Raw genomic sequence first — 13,421 nt, forward strand, 5'->3', positions numbered from 1 at the left:
TCTCCATTCCCAGGTACACAATGGATTGGGAGGGAATGAGCTGAGACTTTTCTATGTTGACTAACAGACCCAGTTCTCTGATTAAGTCCAAAGTCCAGTTGAGACTCTCCAGACAGCGACGACTCGTGGAGGCTCTCAACAGCCAGTCGTCTAAGTAGAGGGAGGCTCTGATGTCCGATAAGTGGAGGAATTTTGCTATATTCCTCATCAGATGCGTGAACACCATAGGAGCTGTGCTTAGGCCAAAACACAGGGCTTGGAATTGGTAGACAACCTTTCCAAAAACGAATCTCAGGAAAGGTTGGGAGTCTGGATGAATAGGAACGTGAAAGTAGGCATCTTTCAGGTCCAACGAGACCATCCAGTCCTCCTGCCTGACCGCTGCTAGGACCGACTTCGTCGTCTCCATCGTGAACGTCTGCTTGGTGACATACGCATTGAGCGCGCTGACGTCCAGCACCGGTCTCCAACCTCCTGTCTTCTTGGCCACCAGAAAGAGACGGTTGTAGAAGCCCGGGGATTGATGGTCCCGGACTATAACCACTGCCTTCTTCTGCACAAGTAGCGACACCTCCTGGTGCAACGCTAGCCTCTTGTCCTCTTCTTTGTAGTTGGGAGAGAGGTTGATGGGAGATGTGGTCAGAGGGGGTTTGTGGCAGAATGGAATCCTGTAACCCTCCCTCAGCCAACTGACAGACTGGGCGTCTGCACCTCTCTTTTCCCAGGCTTGCCAGAAGAACTTGAGTCTGGCTCCTACTGCTGTCTGGAGATGCGGAGAGTCAGTTTTTTCCTTTAGAAGCCTTGGAACCTTTCCTAGACTTGCTCCTGGAAGAGTCTGGACGGGAGCTTCCTCGGCTGGGGGCTCTACCACGAAAGGGCGGTATGAACCTCGTAGCAGGAGTATCAGCCACTGGGGTGCGATAAGTCCTGGGGACTGAGGTAGCAACCTTAGTCTTACGAGCCGATGAGGCTACAAGATCATGTGTGTCCTTTTGTATCAGGGCAGCAGACAAGTCCTTAACCAGCTCTTCGGGGAAGAGGAACTTCGAGAGCGGAGCGAAAAGGAGTTGAGACCTTTGACAAGGTGTAATGCTGGAGGAAAGGAAGGTACATAGCTGTTCCCTTTTCTTAAGAACCCCTGACACAAACATCGACGCAAGCTCGCCAGATCCATCTCTAATGGCCTTATCCATGCAGGACATTAATAGCATGGCAGAATCCTTGTCCGCAGGGGAGGTCTTCTTGCTGAGGGCCCCCAGGCACCAGTCTAGGAAGTTGAACATCTCAAATGCTCTAAAAACACCCTTCAGGAAGTGATCAAGGTCTGAGAAGGTCCAGCAAACCTTAGAGCGCCTCATTGCTGTTCTACGAGGCGAGTCTACCAGACTTGAGAAGTCAGCCTGGGCAGAGGCAGGTACTCCCAAGCCTGGTTCCTCTCCTGTGGCATACCAAACGCCCGCTTTAGAAGTGAGCTTAGTCGGAGGAAACATGAACGAAGTCTTTCCAAGGTGTTGCTTAGTCTGCAACCACTCCCCTAAGATCCTTAACGCTCTCTTAGAGGACCTTGCTAGGACTAGCTTAGTATAGGTAGACTTAGCTGGCTGCATGCCCAGCGAAAACTCAGATGGCGGAGAGCGGGGAATAGCAGAGACAAAGTGGTCTGGGTATACCTCCCTAAACAGAGCCAAGACCTTACGAAAGTCAATAGAAGGTGGAGAAGACTTGGATTCATCCACGTCTGATGAGGGATCCAGGTGTGCCGCCTCATCATCAGACGCCTCATCACCAGAGTGTAGCGAAGAGATCGGAAAGGTATGCTGAACAGCAGAGTCAGCACGAGCTGGAACAACAATATTAGTGGTTTCCTCTTCAAGACTCTGTTGAGGGAACACCTGAGGCTCAGACTGCAAAGGCTGATCAAAAGAAGTAGCAGAAGGTAGGCGCATGGGTGGAGGAGGCTGACTCCTAGCATGAGTGACTGAACTCAAGGGTTGCGCTTGCTGAGCGGAAGGCGGATGCGCAGTAGCAAGTTCCTGAGGAACGAGTTGAGGTTCCTGAGGTGTGAGCTGAGAGCGATGAGGTAGTGGCTGCGCAGAACACAGTAATTGTCTCGCGAGTTGAGGCTCCTGAGGCGCAAGGCTAAGGTGTTGTGGTTGCCTTGAGGAGGGTTGAGCTCGCTGCAGCGAGAGCTGAGGAGACTGACTCATGGATGGGAGAGGTTATTGTACCTCAAGAGAGTGTTGCCTCACTGGTGGAACTGCAAGTGGAAGCGGAGGAAGTAAGGAATGATCTTCCTGTTCCCATTGCTGAGGTTGCCTTAAGGAAGGCGGAGGGAGCTGCACACCACTGGAAACAGTAAACTCAGAACGTGCTAAGGTATTCTGAGGAGCCTCAACATCGTACGCCTGGCAGGCAGTACTGCGGTCAGGCGGAGCGATCGCAGGAGGAGGTGTAACCTGCTCAGCCTGACACTCACGCATCAAGACCGCAAGTTGTGACTGCATGGACTGCAGTAGAGACAACTTGGGGTCGGCAGACACTAAGGTCTGCTGAGGTAAAGCCTTAACAGCAGAGATCTGTTGTGGCAGAACCTTACTCCTCTTAGGCGGAGTGCATTCAACTGATGACTGCGGCGAGTCAGAGCTGATCCAATGACTGCAGCCCGGTTGAGTTCTTGAGGTCTGGACTCTGCGTTTGAGTGGTCTCGAGACCTGAGTCCAGCGTTTCTTCCCTGACAAATGCTCAGCAGACGAGTAAAAGACGGGCTCAATCGTCTGCAGGTGGGAGTGACGGTCTCTGGAAGACACGCCCGCAACCACCGAGGATACTTCTGTGCGCCGATCAAGGCCTGCCGAACCCTTTTGCCCTTCGACATTGCTTCTCCCCTGGGCTTGGGAGCTTGCAAGAGGTCCCGGACTGGGAGGACGACTGGCACGCACAGAAGTATCCTCACGCACCACACTGACACTGACACTAGCACTTGGCACTGCACTGACACTAGTACTCGTCACAGCACTGGCACTAATTCCACCCACTGCACTCTTGACCTTAAATTCCTTGACTTCGGCCATAAGAGACTTATGATCACTTACCACTGACTCTACTTTATCGCCTAAGGCCTGAATGGCACGCAAAACAACAGACATATCAGGCTGAGGGCAAATAGTAGGTTCGGGGGTAGCCACTACAGGGGTAGGAAAAGGTAGGGGATCATGAGGTGAGGAAAAAAGTGAAGAGTGAGAAGAACTCCTCCTAACTCTCTCTCTCTCTAACTTGGTTGAGTACTTAAGAAGACGGACAAAATCAAGTTCCGAAAGTCCGGCGCATTCCTCACATCGATCTTCTAACTGACAGGGCCTTTCCCTACAGTCAGAACAAGCGGTGTGAGGATCTACCGAGGCCTTCGGAATACGCCTATTACAAGACCTACATCGTCTATGGGTGGGGGCTTGTGAAATGTCAGACATCTTGAATCAAAAGAGTTAGCCAAGTGGGGTTTCAAAATCAAGCAAAAGATCGTTAACCGTTAAATCAGGACTAAATAATAGCTATCTAAGCTAATATAGAAGTTTTCCAGTAAAGCGACAGCCGAAATCTGAGAGAATACTTCACCAAAAGCCGTGAAAATACTCGAAGATCATAAGCGTATCCCAGAACGTCTTGCCGGAAGCACGACAGAGGAAAAATTGAGGTGTCAACAAGAAGTACTATAGTACCTGGCCACAGGTGGCGCTGGTAAGTACACCCCCTTCTAGTATTGTGATAGCTGGCGTATCCCTCCATAGAATTCTGTCGGGCAACGGAGTTGACAGCTACATGATTATCGGGTAAGTTTAATATTGAAAAATTGCTATTCAGCATTCAATTTTCAAATTGAAAAATCTTAGTTGAGGCATGAGCACCAAATAGGAAAGATCTGAACATACTCCAGACGAAGATATTAGACTACTTTTAACTAATAACTTAGAAAGTTTGGTCTTCCATCAGATATAAAGTGTTCCAAGCAGTGCATAATTGCATTTTACATACAGGCGATTGATCGACATTACTGGCAGTGTCACAGTAAAGCTAAAAACAATAAGCTAAGAAGCATGTCTAGTATATTTTGTGTGAGCAATTAGCCTAGATGAGTAGTTTCATGTGGACAAGTGCCACTTTGAATCTAAATTGTAGTCTATGTTTTTACATCTGATTCTGATAACTCAAACTCTGACTATTAGGGTAAGTCACTGCAGATTTAGTCTCAGCCTAAGGTAAGGATACAGCTGTTGGGTAATGTGTAAGCGAGTAGCTTACCAAATTTTTGACTGGCAAAATACTTGCCCACTCGGTAAACTTGCGTAGCACAATATGTACTGCTTACCAAAACAGAGAAGCAATGATACAATGTTTAATAGCGTGAGAAGCAAGCCATGGCAGAGCAGAGTAGTAAATGAATAATGTTAGTTTGTTAACCAAAATACTCGTATACCGTATAAACTGTACAATAATATACATTAGTTTGCATTCGGTATAAACCAAGGTTCTGAAGAAAATAGACCCAAGTGCTATTTCCCCCTCATATTTTTGCATTTAAAAAAAAAATTTCTGTTAGTTTTCTTGTTGGTTTCTGTTGTTATCATGTTCCGTAATTTGTTACAGTAGTTTTTATTTTATCCCACCCAAAGCCGCGATTCCCAAATGGGGTTCCCCTATTACTGCTGGGTGGTAGTAATTGGGAAATTATACTTTTGCGGAATGTAATAATAAAAGAACACAAGAAAAAAACTAGGTACGGTATTATTATATAACAATACGGAAAAGCTTTATTAATAAAGAAGTAGGTTTTATATAGAAACCGCCCCCCCCCCCTTTTTTTTTTTAAATTTCCATCGCAAGTAGTTTGTAAGAGATACCCTAATATATCCTACGGTAATGGGAGCCACTCGGTGGGAACTGGGATTTTCGGATGGGGAAAATTTACTGGGAAATTGAAAATGGTAAAATTAACCTTTTCTTCTCTATCCATTTTTCTCTGGGATGCATAATGAATACCCGTAATTACACAAAATATTAATATTCTACGCGCCCGAGTTATTTTTCCTTTGTTTAATTACATCCTACACTTTGCATAAATCCGCATGTATGGTAAGCGATTACTTAGAATTTACTTTTATCATCCTATTGAAGTTACAGTGTTCGTGCAAATAAAGGAAATAAGGTAGGACATTTTTTGAAATTTACTTTTAGAGTTTGTAACCTGGGTATGGGGGTCCAGGGGGCTTGCCCGTTCTAGGTCTGTGACCTGGGAAGGGGGGTCCAAGGGGCTTGCCCGGCTATATTTGTGACCTTGGAATAGGGTCTGGAGAGCTTGACCCCGTCTAGGTTTTTGATATGGGAATTACTAGGTTAGGTTAGATGGGGAGTGTTAGGTTTTGTGGCCTTTTGAACGAATCTCCAAATTTATATTTTTGTTCTGGAAAAACTTTCCTTACAGAACAAACCGTTTATACTACATTTAATCGTGTTCTTTAATGAATTTTACTTTCATTTCATTGGTAAATAGCACATTTTTTTTCTGTTTTCCCCCAACCAAAGCCCTCGGTTTCCACCCGTGTCAGTTGGGAAAGGGGGATAAGGGGAGAACGGCTTGTTTGAGGCTGAAATAAATATCAAATTCGTTGAAAGCACACTTTTTACCATAGGAAAAGTTGTTTTATCTATTAGAAATGTTGTCATGTGTTAAACTATAATTTTACCAAAAACAAATGAAAAAACTTTTTCATGCAAAATGGGAGGGAATTTATTAACTTTTGCAGTATTAATCAAGTTTAAGGTGTAAATTTAGATGTCCTATGTCAGTTTAAGTTCCCCAGTACAACTCTGTAAAGCGATCAATAATTTAAACCAGCTGGCCCGAATTCATAGGCCTAAAAGTAAGATATTCTTACGTATAGCCCAGTAGGCCTATGGTAAAATTAACTTTTTTATTACAAAATACGTAGCTTGAAGGTAAAAATTAGACATTTTATTACTGAATTAGAATATTGGTAAAGTTTTAGATTCAACCAAATTGGGAAATGTATTATATTAATATATTTTCCTAGTAAAGCACGTGATAACAAAAAACTTTCTCTCAATACATTATTGACGCTGATGTCTACTTACAGAGATAATTATTTCAGTTAATGTAGGTCTGCATTTTATTTCTAAGTGTTTTGTATACCTTTACGCTGCCACGGGACCTAGCTCTTGTTCGTTTGTATGTCTGTTTTCATCTTACTTGGCTCCGCCCCATTGCGTAATGTGACAATATTTACTTGAATGCGCATTTGCTCCTCCCACTAATGTCGCTCCTCCAATCTAAATACTACTGGGTTCTTTTCAAGGGTTATTATTGGACGATTCATTGGTCTCTCAGTCTTGTTTCAAGGATCTGTTTTTCGTGCAATATAACATTGTAAACGATAGTATTTTGTTTTTTTCCCTATTTCATTATGGGAGAAACCCGTGATTGTCGTTTGTTTTTGGTTTTCAAAAGTTCCGGTTTCTATATTTTCATCACACGTCACTTAACTGTCATGGATCCTCCGGTACGGTTGTGTGAAATATGTCGTTATTCCTATTTTGATGTGATCGGCCGATTTCATGGGAATTATAATGGAACTCCTGAAGTAGTGAATCGTTTTCTAAGGGAGCATTCCGTATTACCTTTAAGTGTCCAGTGTGGTAAATGTGATTCGCCTTTACATTTTCGTGAGGATAGACATGTGTGGTATTGTACCAAATCTGAACGTATTCCAGTACTTGATGATTCAGAAGAGGGTCAACCACAACCTTCCACATCTTCATCGTCATCTTCCGTTTAAGGTAAGAAGTGATTTAACAAAATATATATATTCAAATTTACCCCTGGTTAAAGAGGGGGTCGCAGGGGGGGCGAAGCCCCCCCCGGTAGGGGTACAGGGCCCCTAGGTTAGGTTAGGTGGGTTTGTTAGGTTCTGTGGTGCCCTGAAAATTACTGTGGCCTTAAGGGGGGGTCGCAGGGGGGGGCGAAGCCCCCCCGGTAGGGGTACAGGGCCCCTAGGTTAGGTTAGGTGGGTTTGTTAGGTTCTGTGGTGCCTTGAAAATTACTGTGGCCATAAGGGGGGGTCGCAGGGGGGGCGAAGCCCCCCCCCGTTAGGGGTACAGGGCCCCTAGGTTAGGTTAGGTGGGTTTGTTAGGTTCTGTGGTGCCTTGAAAATTACTGTGGCCATAAGGGGGGGGTCGCAGGGGGGGCGAAGCCCCCCCCGGTAGGGGTACAGGGCCCCTAGGTTAGGTTAGGTGGGTTTGTTAGGTTCTGTGGTGCCCTGAAAATTACTGTGGCCTTAAGGGGGGGTCGCAGGGGGGGCAAAGCCCCCCCCGGTAGGGGTACAGGGCCCCTAGGTTAGGTTAGGTGGGTTTGTTAGGTTCTGTGGTGCCTTGAAAATTACTTTGGCCATAAGGGGGGGTCGCAGGGGGGGCGAAGCCCCCCCCGGTAGGGGTACAGGGCCCCTAGGTTAGGTTAGGTGGGTTTGTTAGGTTCTGTGGTGCCCTGAAAATTACTGTGGCTTTAAGGGGGGGTCGCTGGGGGGCCATACCCCCCTCCCCCGGTAGGCCTAGTTAGGGGTATGGGGGAGGGGTGCTGGAACATTAATTATTCATTTATTGCAAATATCATTCAATGCCCCAACACCCTCCCCCCCCTTCCCCCACCCAAAACCCCGGTTCCCAAAGGGTGTCCCCCATAATTGGTGGGATGAACTAGGGTATACATAGTAAATCTCTAAATCGGTTGGTTTGCAGTCAAAATAAACGTTAAATTCATTGAAACCACACTATTTCTGATGCAACAAATATATTTTTATTGCATTTTTCCAAATTTGGCTGAAACTAAAAATTTACCAGAATATTTTTTAAAATTATATCAATGTAGAAATACGTCGAGATACAATGGGCAAAAAATCTTAGGCCTAAAACAAAGCTATTCTTACGTCAAGCCCAGTATGCCTATTGTAAACTTGACTTTTCTATACAAAATATGGAGCTTGTCGGTAAAAATTAGACAATTTATAGCTGAATTAAAGTATTTTTGAAAATTATATCAATGTAGAAATACGTCGAGATACAATAGGCCAAGATATAACCATAAAAATGAGGTTTGAGTTCAACATAATATAACAGGTCATTAATCATTTGTTTTTGGCTCTTATAACTCATAGTGGGGTTATTTAGGATATATAGTACAAGTCATACCTTACCGTAGTTGAAAATTGGCCAGAAAGTATAATTTATGATCTGCAATGTCAAATAAACAACACGTACAATTTACTCTTCTTGGTCGCTTAAGTTCCAATGCTGTCATGACAACAAGTCTCAAGTCTTAAGTCTTAAGTCAAGTTAGTCAACTTCACAAGGTTAAGAATAAATAAAGTAAATTTTATAGATCAATTTTCTTTATCTCATGGTTTAAATGGAATTTATGAATGAAATTAATTGAATTTACGAGTACTCTTAGCTATGCAACGCTTTAACGAGAGTGCAACATAGGGATATTTATAAAAGATATAATGAGAGCCCAGATACAAATTAATCAAGTCACTCCACTTGCTTTACAAATCTTATATATCAATTTTCTTTTTCTTATGGTTTAAATGGAATTTATGAATGAAATTAATTAAATTTGCTAGTACTCTTAGCTGTGCAACGCTTTAACGAGAGTGCAACATATGGATATTTATAAAAGATCTAATGAGAGCCGAGATACATATTAATCAAGTAACTCCATATTGTTTAAGGTTTTTGTTCAATGTGTCTGGAAAACAATGGTCCGAATCGTCTTTTTATTTTTAAAGGCCACTCATGAATGGCAGAGGCAAGGGACAGTGGCATTGCACTAGCAAGCAGGATAATCCCCAAGAGAATGAACATATGATCAGCTAGGACCAGGGAGGCCCAGGCAATGGCTGATGATGACTCAGCAAGTAGACCTACAGGCCCCCCCCAAAGATGGTGAGGTTGCAGCCACTAAAGGAACTAACGATTGGGAGCGGGACTCGAACCCCAGTCTGTCTATCACCAGACAGGGACGTTACCCATTAGGCCACCACAACCCAAATTGTCCCAGTACTGAAAATATTTATAAATGCTGAGCCTTGAGGAGTAATGAACAAAAATGAAGCCTGTTTGAGAATTTGTTACCATAGACAGACATATGGTCAGGGGAGAAAAGATTGGAATATAAAAAGGCGATTTATTGCATGCTATAATGACGTCATATGATAAGAGATTAACTCAAGAAAAAAACAACAACCGTGGGGTATCCTAGAGATTATCGTTTAATACACACACACGTGTATATGTATATATATATATATATATATATATATATATATATATATATATATATATATATATACATACATATATATATAGATATGTATATATATATATATATATATATATATATATATATATATATATACAACGCAAAATTTAAGTAGAAGAGGTAAACATTTAAATAATGGATATAAAGAAATATTGTAACTTGAAAATGAAAACAGTTAACTGTATAAAAAGAAATACGGATAAAAAGAAAGGAGAAATGATAGGGCGGTTAAGTGAATATTAAGATGTATCACTTTAGATTGTTCTTATTATCAAAGATATTATCAACTGTTATACGAAGATGTTATATTATATTCTATTAGAAAGATGATAGTATTTACACACTATAATTATCATTTTAGTAACTGATCTATGATTAACTTAATACTTAAATAAGACCCTCCATACATTCCCTTCACTTACTCACTTTCACTCTGGCAATAAGAGGGAATGCATATTGCTATAATTATAGACACTTAACTAAAATGGACAAAGTAACCCCGCTAGGGCAAAAACTATTTTTGCATTGCGTGCTTTCACTGCATACGTTTCGGAAGTTTAAGCAGTTTCCTGCCTTTACATATTACTAATGCCACAATTAGCAGAACACCACATGATTTGCGATGCTTTCTTACTGTAATCCATGAAATATTACACGAGGTTGGGCTCAAGATAGATAGAAGAAAGACAACGAGAACAGAATATACAATGAAAGATGAAGTATCTTTGCAAGGAGAAAGAATTAATGGGGTAGGATCATTTAAGTATCTAGGAACTATGATCTCCAATACAGGGTCTTTAAAATTAAGATTTTAGTGATAAATTGAAAAAAGCAAAGCAGACAAAGGCTAGGTTAAGTAAAATTTGGAAATCAAATCGCCTGAAATTACTATATGTACATGAGTCATGGTATGACAATGAAACCATATACAATAAATTGCGTAGATTTAAGAACAAAGCTCTGAGAGGGATATTGGGGGTTAAATGGCAGGACAGGATTAGAAATGAAACTATAAGAGAGATTACCCGAGTGCCATATATGGATAAGATCCTGATGAGGGGTAGATGGAGAGGGTTCGGTCAAGCTCTTCGCCTTCCCCAGGAGAGATTAGTTCACCAATGTTTAACTGGGCTCCGAAAGGCACTAGAAGCGTTGGAAGACCCAGGCCTACATGAGCATGAATGAAGAAGTATTAATTCAAAAGTGTAAGATATTGACGACAGACAAATCTAACCGAGGCCCTTTGCATCAATAAGCGTAGATGATGATGATTTTCACAATATCTGTGTTGCTTTTTAGAAGCATCTCCTGATTTAGCCTCATTATTTTTTTTTAAACTATCCATGCCCATTCCAATACTTAATTCAGTTCTCGCAAATGACTTCCTTTCAGCTAGTCCTTTATATATGTTTTATTTGCTTTGAGACTTTCATTAAAGATACATATTTTCTTTGCACTAACACAGGTCATAACTGTTGGGAAATATACTTTCCTTTACATTTACACAGGGCAGATGTTATCAGAAAGTACTTTATCTGAACTTGCACATGACAAAAACTGTTGTAAAACATCGTTCATCATAGGAAATTGTTTGTTCCTCTCTAACTGCTTCGATAAAGGTGCTGTTGGCAACCCATTGTCACCAACTTTCACTTGCTGGAGTCACTCTGGACCTAAAGTAAAGTTTGCCCTTTGCAGTCTCATGGTAGCGACATTACCGTTAGTACGGGGTCTCTCTCTCTCTCTCTCTCTCTCTCTCTCTCTCTCTCTCTCTCTCTCTCTCTCTCTCTCTCTCTCTCTCTCTCTCTCTCTGTGGGTTTTGTTAATTTCTCTCGTTCACTTTTGTTGAAAATAAAGCATTAGCTTTTTCAAAAGAACTGGAAATATTTGTGATACAATTTCAGCTTGTGTCAGAAAAGGAGATAGAAGAGTGACCTATTTGTTAAAAGAGTAAAAGGAGGCCTAAAATCGTGTGCGTTTTATAAAAGACTCTTGGAGCAAGATACCCTAATTGCTGCTTCAAGAAAAGCAGGATTTTTTAATAACAAGATATATATGGAATCTTCATTACAATCGTAATGTTTAAAACTTGAATACAGAAATGAGACGCCAAATGATAGTAGATTTGGAGATAAAAGAACAGATTATGGTTGAGGACACAAACAGGGGAATGAGTACGAAAGTATTTATAAGACAATGGGGATGTTTGAAAGTGAAAGTTAACGATATAAATAGGATAATAAGGGTTAATGGACTTCGCGAAGACGATGTGATGTATACGAGTAATGAAAATGGTACCGAGAAGTGATGGTTATTTGGGATGATGGTGAAATGAGAGAAGAGGGGAATAACCGAGTGGGTGGAACGGGGAAGAATGTTAATTGTTAAAAACAAAATCCGAAATAGATGAATTGACCGAGGCCCAAAGTTGAAGAATATGTATTGCTGACCCAGTTGTGGAAGTGGATTGTGGATGTTGAATGTGAATTGCAGAAATACGAGGATCGTCCAATGCGATACAACATAGATATGTTGAACCGTTAGAACATATTGAAAAGAAACATGAAAGTATTTTAAGTGGTTCAGTCGCAGAGAATGGGAAAGATTGTAAAGATGCTGATCAATAGGATATTAAAGGATGCAACAAACCCAAAAGGACACAAGTAAAGTAACGAAATAGTTCTCGTCAGTTTCCAGGAGAAAGAAGGGGTCAAGTGCTCTCAGCAAGCCTCCGGAAATTCTTCCTTTGTTCGTCATCTAGAAAATAAATATGAAAGTGATTTCTTTCCTCATCCTTGTAAATAGTTTACACACAAAAATTTAAGGGAGACTTTCTTATAACGCCGTGTGTTTAATTGTGATTACAATATTTCTCAGAAAGAGTAGGCCTACTAGCCTACTAATCACAAGGGAATGCTGCACTCGTCTTGGGACGCATCTCTACAATCTTATATGAAAATCACTCTTAGAGTGCAGACCTCCACCACGGCAGCTTATTTCTCGAAACCAGCTTGCCTTTCCCAGAATCAATTTGGACCGTAAGCGTATCTGAAGTCTGTGCGACAACCATATGCGAACTTGGGGTTAAGGTTAGGGTTAATTCGGTCGACCTTTTGCTCGGCCTTGACCTTTGACCTATGACTTTCAAAACTGAATCACTTCCACGCCTCAGCATAGTAATTAATCCATGAAAGTTTCACTACTCTAGGAGTAAAATTGTTCACAAACAAATGGACACAGAAAAACGGGCAAAAACATAACCTTCTCCCAACTTTGTTGGCGGAGGTAAAAGGTGAAGATAAAGTACTATAATTCAGAATGCCTCGCATAAAAAAAACCTTCACTGCGCTGCCCCCTTTCCCTTTAGTAATCATATATGCTTCTTGAGTAAAAAATGAATGTGAGTGAAGGAGGATATTTTTGGGAATGTCTATTTCTTTATATGGCTTGGTCTGGCGAAAGAGGAAGGGTGGTAGTGCTAGGTGGTTTAGCTGTAAAAATAGATTATATAATCGCAGGCAGATTATCTAGAAATATTCGAATGAATAAGAATGATGAAATTCTTGTTAAAATATGTCCATAAAAGGGTTTGATTTCTTGGAATAATGTGACATTCATAGAAATGAGTAAATCATTACACAAAGATTTTGTCTGATCACGGGGTGGGGCAGAGCAGATAGAAGAGCAAGTTGAGGTGTGGAAATGCGAAAATTAAAAGTTTGGGAATATCTTTAAAAATATATAGCTTAGACACATCCCTTCAAACATTCTATCTCTATTGATTTAATCGTATTCTTTCTACAATTTCTTAAATTTCTAGCTCAACTATTCTATAAAAAATATCATCCACACTATAATCTTCATTTGAACCCATATTGTTCCCCTCCTGCATTACCTGTTATTTATTTTATTTTCTCAATCAAAATACTATCAAACACCTTCCACGAAATATTAGAATTCTTGTAATCACATCCATCACTTTCACCCATATGTACAGAAACCAATTCTTTAAGAACATTACTTGGACTATCCTGGT

At 41.3% G+C, this 13,421-nt stretch overlaps 1 protein-coding gene across 4 annotated transcripts in view; it reads right to left on the reverse strand.

Moving 5' to 3' along the window:
- The window catches only part of LOC137619614 (zinc finger protein 676-like), a 39,926-nt gene that overhangs the window by 12,620 nt on the left and 13,885 nt on the right, over positions 1-13,421 (reverse strand). Inside the window, exon 1 of one of the 4 annotated variants that reach the window (XM_068349796.1) lies at positions 8,259-8,387. The exons of 1 other annotated variant lie outside the window; for it this stretch is intronic. The gene's annotated coding sequence lies outside the window, so the exon portion shown is untranslated. Of the gene's footprint in view, positions 1-8,253; positions 8,388-13,421 lie in introns of those variants that run through there. 2 more of the 4 variants (XM_068349797.1, XM_068349798.1) reach the window with 2 other exon arrangements.

Source organism: Palaemon carinicauda, chromosome 26 (genome assembly GCF_036898095.1).
Source record: "Palaemon carinicauda isolate YSFRI2023 chromosome 26, ASM3689809v2, whole genome shotgun sequence".
NCBI classification, from domain to species: Eukaryota; Metazoa; Arthropoda; class Malacostraca; order Decapoda; family Palaemonidae; genus Palaemon; species Palaemon carinicauda.